At 44.8% G+C, this 11,648-nt stretch overlaps 1 pseudogene; it reads right to left on the reverse strand.

Annotated features, from left to right (window-relative positions):
• Nucleotides 1–1,442: 1,442 nt before the first annotated feature.
• Nucleotides 1,443–11,648, reverse strand: part of LOC101569175 — an 11,106-nt pseudogene continuing 900 nt past the window's right edge.

The raw sequence follows: 11,648 nt of genomic DNA on the forward strand, positions 1-11,648 counted from the left end.
CTTTTCTCTGAGTCGCCATTTGGTGTTTTCCTTGTAGCCCTTCGGATTGAAGCGAGGGTCCCGTACGTACACACTGGCTGTGCACTTTATAGCTGAACTACGTGCTCAGCCCCGAAAATGAACATCTTGGAAATACCGACTCTTACGGGCTCAGGGCGTTTCTCACCGCAATTCTGTATCGCACATCCCTGGGAATTAGTTCTGCTGAGCAATGTTGCACACACGTGCCGCATATTTGTACGTCTTCTTTGAGAAATTCCTATTTAGTTATATTACCAATATTTTAATTGGTTATTTGCTAGTTTTTATTGAGTTTTTTGAGCTTCTATGTGATCTATACATTAAGTTCTGGTGAGCTACACAATTTGCAATTTTTTTTTTTCCATTTCTCTAGCTTATTTCTTTGCCAGTGTGGTTTTTCCCATTGTGATTCAGAAAATTTTGGTTTGATATCATTTCATTTGTCCATATTTTCTTGTTTTTTATGTACTTTTGAGACTTGTCTTAAAACTATTTTCCCATTTCAATATTTTGAATTTCCAGTGTTTTCTTCTAGTAGCCTCATAGCTTCAGGTTTTCACTGTTGTAGTTTCCGGTTTGGTTATTGTGCCTGGTGAGAGATATAACCCTTATTTTACCCTTCTCATGTGTGTCCCCATTTTCACCAGCACTATTGACTGCAAAGACTTTCCTTTGTCTGTAGTGTTCTGGATACATTCATTGAAAATCGTTACGTATTAGGAGGCTTACTCCTGGCTGTGCGTTCTTGCGCCCCCTTGGACCGACGCGTGTTCCCGCTGCTTCTCCAGTGGCATTTGGGTCCATTCGTACATGTGGTTTCATTGCATAAAGAACACTCTGCATAAAGCAGACAGCTCAGCAGTGCAGTAGACAAGCACATCACACGTGGCGCGACATTACTCAGATCAAACTACAGAACATTTCTAGAACACTCGGAGTCTTCCTCAAGAGTCTAAGAATCGTAACATGATTTTTAAAACCTCCTGTTTCTATTCATGGGTGTATTCCGTACCTGATGGTTACACTTACAGGGAGAGCTGGTGTGTCTTCCTTCTATCCCTGGTCCTTCTGTCTGTCACGCTGGGGTTTTTGTTGTTGTTCTTTTGGTTTGTTTTTATGTGATACACAAAACCATCCATTTTATTCCAGAATATATCACCTTAGTGAGAATACAAAGCTTCTGTCTGCACAGACTGCCAATATATTTATAAAGGCCCAAAATTTAACAAATAAGATAGACAAGTTCATCAGACAAGAGATCATACATTACTTTGGCAAAAAAAAAAATCCTTATAAACACTCTGGCTCAGCATTCTGCTTGCAGGTTTCTACATACACTGAGTAAGTGGTGTGCATGTGTGTGTGTAGAGTGGTTTTTCTCACAAAGGGAACGGAGTGCAATCTAGCCCGCTTTCCCACAGTTATGTGGGAGCTGCGGTGTTCTTGGCTAGCAGACCCAGAAGTGCGAGGTCTGCGTTTCCACCAGCTCGATGCAAAGCCCCAGGAGCTTCCTGCAGAGTGAAGCCGGCCCGAGAATCCGGTCAGCATCTGCGGCAGGAAACACTAAGGGTGGCAGGCGGGAGGACTTGATGGTGGATGGCTGCTCGGCGGCTCCGGCTCAAGAAATGGCCTTGCAGGGCCAGGTCAGGCCTTCTCTCTGATTTCAGGCCTGGCTATTGCTGGATTCTGCATGCCAGGACCCAAGTGTTTAACCAGTAGGAAACTAGAGGGCAAAGATTCGGTGTGCTCAGAAGTCTGGTTGAGGACATCTCCCATCAAACTGGCTGGGAGCCTGGGTGGAATTTCTACACCTAAGGTGCAGTGGAACCGATTAGATGACTTGGCTGAGGTGACAGTGATGGAACAGCTCCCACTAACTGACCCTCTAGATCTGGGGACACCTTCCTAGTCAGCAGACAGGCCACCACCTGGGTCTTGGAAGCCAGGATTTTCCTTATCTTCCGTTCCAAGTGCAGTGCCTAAGTTTTTGGTCTTCACTGATATACTTCCAGCCTGATAGCAGGAGACTCGTGGACACGGAGCTCTGTGAGGTAGATTCTCATTTTGAGTCCACTGTTCTGAAAGGCCTTGAATACCCATTTGACCCTTGCATACTGTTTCTGACTGACAGGTAACTTCAGATGTGTTTTCTGAAGTGGGCTTGCTACTACTGATCAAATGTTCATGAAGTTCTTTCAAGGCTGTCAAAGCGCCCTGAAGGTCAAAAGCTTTTCTCTGTGCCTGGATCCGTGTTTGGCTGCCGCCCACCTCCTGTGAGTGGAGCTTCCAAATCAGTACCCTTCTGCTGATCCTGTGGCTCTTCTTTAGGAAGCAGAAGGTCCCTCAGGTCACAGAGATCCCTTGGTCACGTGGAGCATCCCCTGGACCTCCTGCTGTTTATTCCCTGGTTCTGTGTGCTGCTCAAGGCCATTGAGTCGACTCAGGTTGTGACTTTCTGGGTGCCAGCCCTTTTTGTCTATAAGCATCAGTGGTTCAGGCATCTGAGTAGTTGTGACAGATAAACTTGCAGTCTTGTGTAGAGAAAGAATTGGAGGCCCTGGGTGTGTCATGCTGCTTTGATTGCTGCTGCTTTGCAGCGCGTTGGAATCCAGGCAGTGTGGTACCTCCAGCTTCATTCTGTTTGCTCAAAATGTCTTTAGCTACATGAATTATTTTGCTGTGGCTCTACTTACATTTTAGGATTACTTTTTCCTAGCTCTTTGAGGAAGGTGCTTAGTCTTTTGATGGAGATGACGGTGAAACTAAAACTCACCTCGGCTCCATGGACATCGCCCCAGTGCTGGTTCTTCCCGTGCAGCTCATGCTGCTTTTCTGTTTTTCTGCTGCTGCTTTGATTTTTCATTGTCTCATATCTGGCTCCGCAGTAATAGCATGTATTTATCGTTAAACTTACACCTAGGTCTTTTGTAGCTATTATAAAAGGGAGTATTTTCTTAGTTGCTAGTTTAGATAGTTTCTCGTTGCTGTTTAGAAATGCTAGTAAAATTTGTAACTTGATTCTGTGTCTCTCAATGGTGCTAAACTCATCTTTTAGTTCCCGTAAGTTTTCAGTGAATTCTTGGGCTGTGTATACGTAAGGTCATATCACTTGGGTGCAGTGACAGCTGGCTTTCTCCTTCCCGCTTTGGATGTCCTTAACTTTCCCTGGTGCCTAACTGCCCTGGCTGGGACTCCTGGCACGATGGTGAATGCAAGTGGTGAGCACAGGCAACATTCTTTTTTATTTCCTGCTTTATTTCTGACGTATTTCTTGTTTTACTCTGTCTTACTGAATTTTATGTTGTTAAATACCTAGTTCTTTTCTAGTTTTCTCGCTGTTTCAAGCCAAGATTGTTTATGTATTATGCTGGAAATTTTATTTTCTTTTCCCTGCCATGAAAATTGGACCTAGGACATTGCTATGCTTCAGTTGTTTCCCTGGGTTTGTTTTAGTCAGCTTTTGAAAAACTCTCTCTCTCTCTCTCTCTCTCTCTCTCTCTCTCTCTCTCTCATACACACACACACACAATTTGAAGAAAATGAGTTTTCTTTTGGCTCAGCTTCAGAGGTTTCTGGCCCAGGGTTGGCTGCCTTGACGTCTGGAGCTCCGTGGCTGACGTGTGAAGCAGCTGGCAGCAGACGAGAAGCTGGGAGACAGGCAGCCCGTGAGGGGAAGCAGCTGCTGGGGTGCCCCTCACCTAGCCCTGCTCTGCCCGGGTAGCCGCGCAGTCCCAGTGCTCCTTCCATGGGTGGACTCAGCTCATCCTCTGGTCACCTCTCCAGGAGCTGCCTCTGGGCACTGCTGCGCTGGGGACAGAGTGCACAGCACAGGAGCCTTTGGGGGTCCTTCATAGCGAAGCCACAGCAGTTTTCTCTACGGCAGCCTGTCTGGCCTCAGTGTCTTTGTGCATCATACACATCCCTGCTCCTCTGTTTTTATAGCCGATGGGCCTTACAGCTTGAAATATTTGTTCTCTAAAAGCATAGTTTTCAACTGATTATTCAGGTTTTAATAAAAGACACTGAATTTATAATCAAATTTTGCAATTACTAGGAGACAACCAGCATAGGAACATTCATGATTTATTAGTCCAGAGCAAAGAAACTGAAGATGTGGCTGGGGTCATAACGTAGATAATGCTCCTTTAGACTTAGGAGAGCCCACAGTGGTAAACTAAATGGCTTTTGCTCTTGGAATTATTGAAATAAATGACCACTGAAAACACCTGTAACTCTCAAAAATGACCGGATATTAAATCTTCTTTATAGAATTATCAAAGCAAGACAAAAGAACCTAAAAGCACTATGATTTATAAGACTCTTTCCTTCAGAACAGTTTTTAATGTACTTTAAGTAAGTTTACGGCAACAAATATGTTACATAAGTTTTATGCCAAAAGGCATATTAGACAAGCTCTTTTAGGAAAAAATGACCCAGGAGGACATTGTGTGGGACGTGAGATGAGAGTAGGTAAAGTGAATTGAGCTGTATGAAGGAGAAGAAAGGAACGCAAAGTTGTTTAAGGAAAACTAACACCAGAAGCAAATCTGTGAAGCCTGAACTTGAGCCTTGGACAGCTCTCCAGACGCTGAGGGGTGTGACTCATCTACTGAGCTGGTCTGCCTTGTAGAAACTCTAGCGAGGCGTAGTGGCATGTACCTCTAACCCCAGCACCTGGGACGCTGAGGCATGAGGGTTACTGAGAGTAGGAGACTGGGCTTGGCTAGTGAGTCCAAGGCCAGCCTAGACTACAGGGTGAGACCTTCCACAACACCCCCTCAAAAAGAAAAAAAGCCAGGTGTGCTGGTGCACACCTGTAATCCCAGCACTCAGAAGGCAGAGGCAAGAGGATCTCTGAGAGTTTGAGGCTACAAAGTGAGTTGAAGGCCAGCCTGAACTGCATAGCAGGACCCTGTCTCAAAACTAAATAGATAAATAAACAAACAAAAGTCATTTTGGTACTTGAACATGGCACAAATACAATGTATTTCATGAAATGTATATATTTCTCTTTTGTAAAGGTTGTTTGCTATTTTTATTGTTGCTATTGTTAGCTGCCCCCTTAATGCTTTTGACTTGACTCACTGGCATCCTTTCACTCATTTGCTTGGCTTTTGTAATATACTTAGTTCCAGGTGAGCTCCTCCAGATGGAGGATTTTCAGTGCCATCCATAGACTGAGGACTCCCAAAATGTCTCCCTGGCCCAACTTTTCCACTTGTGTGTACTTGTGTGTGTGTTTTCATGTCTGTGTGCTTGTGAATGTTTGTGTGTACCACCTCCTGTATGGACTTCAAATTGGACATGTTCAAAGCAGAATCCTTGATTTCTACTTTTATTATCCAAATCTTTTGGTCTCATTTCCTCTGTAATGTTAGAGAACACTGCTGCTCGTCTCGATGATACCAAACCCCAAACCAAGAGGTCAAGTTCAACCTCTGGCTCCCTAAAGCCCATAATTAATCCATTAATAATCCTCTTTATTTCTAGCCTCTGCGGAGGAGGAGATCATTCCTGCACTGTCTTTGCATCTTCTCGAAGGCAGAAGCCTGCAGTCAGCTTCCTAAGTCGTGGCTCCAGATGAACGTCCTGCACCCCTACCGCACGCTTCGCCCATCAGTGGTTCTTTTGCAGGGAAGGCAGATCAGTTCACTTGCCCCCAGCAAACATTTTCAGTCTTTCACATGATTCAGAGCAAGCCTCCACCTTACTGTCTCCGTTTAAAGCAAGAACAAGCACGCAACCACTAAACAGACCTGCGTGACTTGGCCCTTTTTCCACCTTGCAGCTTGTGCTGAATGCATATTCCTAGATCCCAAGTAATTCCCACTGTATGGTGGAGTAGGTTACAAGCACCAAGTGGCAACTGCCTTTCTACAACCTGCATGCTAGCAGCAGCCATGGTCAGGATTCTGGAGGGACTGCAGCAACCATCTATACCAAACAGCTTGTCTGAGGCTTCACATTCAGAGGTCTGGCCCTCTTGTCCTCTTCAATGAGTATCTGATAGTAAAGTAGTTTTAGTTCATTGAAATCACTGAATCTTAACATTTTTTGCAGATCAAATTGAGTTTCCAGAAAAATTCCTACTACCAGTGGTCTACACAGCAAGTGAGTATGAAGAAGGGGTGTACGTGCTATCACGTTGGTGGTACACAGTGGACAAAACACATAAGCATCCTCCCCTGTGCTTCAGGACTAGTATGCAGCGAGGATGGCCAGAGGTCTCCAGGCTGAGTGAGAACCACTGGTAGCCCTGGCCCTAGAGGTGAAATTAGAGTGTGGAGAAGGAGCTCCCCAAGCGAGGCATGCCGGAGAGCGGCGACTGAGGCAGGGCCTGCACGCAGCCGGTGGTGCAAGGTTTCGCCCAGCTCTGGAGCTATCTGCTTGCCTTGCGCTCTTCCAAGTGCTAGAGGAATAACAGGCACCACAGCTACCACCTGCTGTCCTACTTGTGCTTGCATTTGTGAGTTATCCGTACTAAGTTTAAAGAAAGAGTGAGAACAGCCTCTCAGTCATGAATGCAGGATGTCAGCCTGCACAAGAAGGCACGGACTCAGGTCAGAGTTTCTCCCGTGACCTCACAAAACACTGGGGCCAGACAGTGACTCTTCCTCAAAATAGTTTTTGAGGTCAAATATACTTGAGAGATGCTAGAAAAGTAAAGCAAGTCGCATTTGTTGATTAGAGGTTTTCCCAATAGATTTTATATACTACTTACTGATTGAACTTAAGATAAAGTGTTTGATGAAAAGTTCTGAAAAAATGATAATTATTTCCATTTTAAATTGACAAATTATAACTGTATTTATGGAATAAGAAGTGATATTATGATTTATGAATACATTATAAAATAATTTTTAAAAGTTAATTAACATGCCCATTACATCAAATATTTACTTTCTATTGTGAGAATATTTAAAATTTATTCTCTTGTGGATTTTGAAATGTACAATAAAATATAAGTTACCACCTCACCTGATTGTTCTACATAGTGTACCTCAAAGGGAAAGCCTCCTGCCTTCTGCCTCATTGAGCCTTTATGCCCTCTTTGCCTTTATTTTCCTCTTCTTTCTTTCTTTCTTTCTTTCTTTCTTTCTTTCTTTCTTTCTTTCTTTCTTTCTCTTTCTTTCTTTCTTTATTCTTTCTCTTTCTCTCTCTCTCTCTCTCTCACACACACATAGAGCATTTACAACTACTATTTCATTCTCTGCTTCTTTGAATTCAATTGTTTAGATTCCATATATGAGTAAGAACATATGACATTTGTCTTTCTGTGCATAGCTTATTTCATTTAGCACAACATCGTCTAGTTTCACACATTGTGTGGTGAATAACCAAATTTCTTTACTTTAGTGTGCATAATGCAATTTTAACCTACTTATATACTGATGTACAATTAGGTTGATTCTGTAAGTTAACTTGTGAATATTGTTGTAATTTTAAATTAGGATGCCATGGTACCAGCATAAAGTCAAGGTGCTTGGGAGGTCTGTTTTTTTTTAAATATTTATTTATTTATTTATTTATTTTGTGTGTGTGTGGCCAGTTCAGCCCATCAGGGGGCGGGACTGGCTGGCATGTGGTGCTGGGGGATTGAACCGTGGTCCCTGTGCTTTGCTTAGCTTAGCTTGTTCTAAGTAGGCACTTTAGACCACTGAGCCATCTCACCAGCCCCTCTGGTTTGTTTTTGTTTTTTCATTTCTCTTTTCTGTTACCTGGAACCAAACTCAGGGACTTGAGCTTGTCCACAGCCGCTGTACTGCTGAGCTACATCCCCGCCTGTGGATATAAATGAAGGACTATTTTGTATCTGTATATGCAAATAGGTAGGATAGATATACAGCTACTTTCTCTTAATTCAATGAGAAGAAAGATTTATACTAATAGTGTTTGGACAGGATATCATGTCTGCATCTTGTACTATGGATAACCACTACGAAGACAACAATATGCAATGTATTAATTATTGTAACTATCCTACTAACCTGTTTTGAAACTCTCTCATTGCTATTTGTTTCTCAATAAAATTAATAAAAAATAATGCTACTAATAACCCATGATCACAAGGTACCTTTTCATTATTAATGACTTCAGCTTCTTTTATTAACATTTTATAGTCTTCAAACCACAAGTCTTTAGCCTCCTGGATTTAAGTAGCGTTGCATGCAACTTCACAGAATCATAATAAATGCTCTTCCAATTAGATGTAGATTGCTTTGCAAAGCAAGATGAGGTTCCCTAATTCCACACCCCTAAAAATCTTTAGGCTGATACTGAAAGAAGTAGAGTGGCTGAAAGAAAATTTGTTCAAGTAAGATCGTTGATATTGGGGTTGAACTGAAAAGCAATAATAAAATACAGGAGCATTCAGAGATGAAATTTTACTATAAATAATTGTCACGTGCATGGCATACATGCAGTATTGGGGGGATGAGCATGGGAACTTTTCTAACATTGAAGTATTTTATCAAGGAGTTTATTGGTTAAAGCACGCCAGATTGCTTCTGCCTCATAGTGCTGTGGACAGGTGAGTTAGAAATACAGGCGGGCGGGCAGGGCTGGGCCTTCAAGGAGGCAGGATGAAAGGCAGACACTCCTGCTGTGGGCCAGACCGCAAGACAAAGAGCAAACAAATGCGCACACACGCCTCCCCAGGGATGGCGCAGGGATTGGTATTCTAAATAGGTGTCTAGCACATTGAAAGAGCCAGAAGGAATGACTGACCGACCCCAGCCCCAGAAGCCGTTCCGCGCTCGTGTCTCGCTGCTGTGTGACGCGCTTCCCCACTGGGCCCCATTTAGTCAATCTCATCTGAGCATTGTGCCCGTAGCCTCATTGGTTGACCCGAGCTTTGTCCCACCTCATGCCCACCTTGGGAGTTCCTGTGATTGCACCCACCTTCCATCATGGATTTGCCCCATAAAAGTCCCTAGAAAGTTCAGGGTCCTTGGCAACCCACTCAGGTCCCCCTCTGTCTCTTGGGCAGAAGCTTTCTTCCAATAAATTCTGCTCTTAATGCCATTGATTCTAAAATTCATTCTTCAATTTTTAGAGAGTACTAACTCTCAGATATCTTTCAGATTGGGAGTTTCTTCCCCCATATCAATATGAAGAGTTGAAATATAACCTTAATTTATATTCCCTAATTGTACCTAATTGTTAAATCAGAATTGATGAAAAGCTGAGTGTATTATAGATTAAAATGAATTATAAAGGGCCGGCCAAGTAGCTCAGCAGATTAAAGGGCCTGCAAGCTGGCACAGGGACCAGGGGTTAACCCCCTGGGCCTGCCATGCCCTCCCTGTCCCCCAGGCATACTGAGATGGCAACTGAGACTGGGTATGGTGGCACACACCTGTAATCCAGCTCTTGGGAGGCTGTGAACAGGCAGATCACTATGGGTCCTATCTAGTAGTGAGACCCTGTAGATCCTTCCCCTGAAATACAAAAAAAAAAAAAAAAGAAAGAAAAAAAAAAGAATTATGAATTGAACAGTGTTGGATGACATTCACTGAGCATTCACTGATGTAGGTTTCATTGTGGACAGAACATAAAAGAATTTTCTGTTCTGAGCAACTCTTCTTTACATATTGTTTGTTCATGTTTCTTTTAGATTCAGAGATATCTCAACTAAGCCAGTGAGGCAAATATAGAACATGGTTTTGCTACACCCAACCAAAATTTCATAAAGAGAAAACTGTAGTGGACAAACATGCAGCTCTCTCCTCTTAGGAAATCCCTTTGCTGATGAGTCCCTTGCTGCCGGTGGGTGACAGCTGTTGTTGGCTCTGCCCTGGGACAGGCTGGGGCTGTGGCAGGACCAGACCTCACCAGCTATGCTGCACAGCAGCTGCCTTGCCCGTCCTTGTGTGCTCAGGCTTAGCGCGATGCTGGACTGGAGACGGCAGTCCTTCAGCAGCATGAGGAGGGTCCAGAAGCATGCCCAAGTGGAGGGAACCGGAGCCTGCACAGCTCTAGACCTCTGGTCCTCAGTCACCTTCTGCACATCCCAGGGAGCTCCCGGAGGTCTCTTCCCCAGCTAAGCTGGTCCTTGGTAGCTCTTGCGGTGGCCTCTCTTGAAACTTTTGTAGGGGTCACACTCTTTGTTGAGGAGTGGGTTAGCGGCAGATGCTGCGGTCACCCCGGGAAATGGTAAATTCCAGAGAACAGTGAGTCAAAGGACGCTACAGTCTAGGACAAGAGGTGGAGAACAATGGTGTAGCCAGACTGCGAAGATGGAGCTTTCAAGGTTTTCTTTTTTACAATTTTAGAGATAAGCTGCTTCTCCAAACCTTCTTGTGCGGGCAGTAACTGTCACTCCCACCTTGTCCTCAGCTCAGATGAGAGACAGAATGTGCAGATATGGACCGGGAGGCCGGGGACTGCTTTCCTTTCTCCCAGGGAGACAAGGAGCCAGGATGAAGCAGCAGGGAATTTCCTGCTCTGTTGACTCATTGTCATTGTGGTCCTTGTCCCCTCTTCCTGATTGTGAAAGTCATTCACCCCTGAGCAGAGTGAGGTAAGCCTGAGGAGCACCAGCCTCTTCACCCACCCAGAGCTTGCCCAGAATCAAGGCTTCCTCCTTTCATGTCAGCCCCTGTGCTCTTGGGAAAGCACGAGTGGTGTGAGCCACAGGAATGGGGCCTGCACTGTGCAGGGTGATAGGTTCTGGCCCTAGTATGAATTGCTGAATTATTATGGTGGTTCATCTGACATGACTGAAGCCTTGAAAACCACAGCTTATCTTCCCAATGACCACTTCCTCCTTCTTCCCCACTCCAGCCCTGGGTACAACTTCCTCATGAAATGCTGCTGTCATTTTTCTCTGAGAATCAGGACTCTGTCTTCTCTTGCCTCACGCCCCACGTGTCACTCTCCCTCCTCAGTATCTGCCAGCATGGAAGCTCATCTTTTCTCAAAGGGCATTTGGTGAAGACAGATTAAAAGAGAAATGATCACACAGAGGTGGGTTTGGGCCTCCATAGCTTCCCTCACCCGTGGAACGGAGAGCTATTTTCAGAGTGCTCTTTTTATCTTTGCTTTGGCTTGGCATGAGTCACCCTGCTAGACCCATGGCTAATGCTCATCGACGGCTCTACCCGAGCATTCTTACTGGATCCTTGTCCAGCCAAATGGAGATGGGCATGAAAACCTGAATGAATAAGTCATCCTGTAAGTATTACCCAAAAGGGCAGACATGTCTGAGCAGTAAGAGAGGAATAATGGGGGCAGGAGAGTGTTTGCTGTTGCACAGTAATGACTTGTAAATACCGTGTTCCTGCTGTAGACCCAGGTAGGAGACAGCGGGCTGAGGAGACATGGAGCCTGTCATGGCTTTCAGAAAACAAAGCCTTTTGTCACAAGAGGGACTGGCCGGTTTTGGGCTTTGACTTCTCAGTCTCAGCTGTGGAACTGCTTTCCACATCACCTTGGCCAGAGGTCACAGGAGCGAAGTCAGTATGCAGTGGGAAGGGGAAGGACTTACGCTCTTCAGCTGCGTGTGCAGGAGTGAGCAAACTCCACGCCCACGCAAGGAAGGGGGAAGGGAGGACAGAAGGGGGAGGAGAGAGCGGAGGGACAGGAGGGGAGGAGAGAGGGGGAGAGAGGGGGAGAGGGGGGAGGGA

This window comes from Octodon degus, unplaced genomic scaffold (assembly GCF_000260255.1).
Source record: "Octodon degus isolate 3935 unplaced genomic scaffold, OctDeg1.0 scaffold00205, whole genome shotgun sequence".
NCBI lineage: Eukaryota > Metazoa > Chordata > Mammalia > Rodentia > Octodontidae > Octodon > Octodon degus.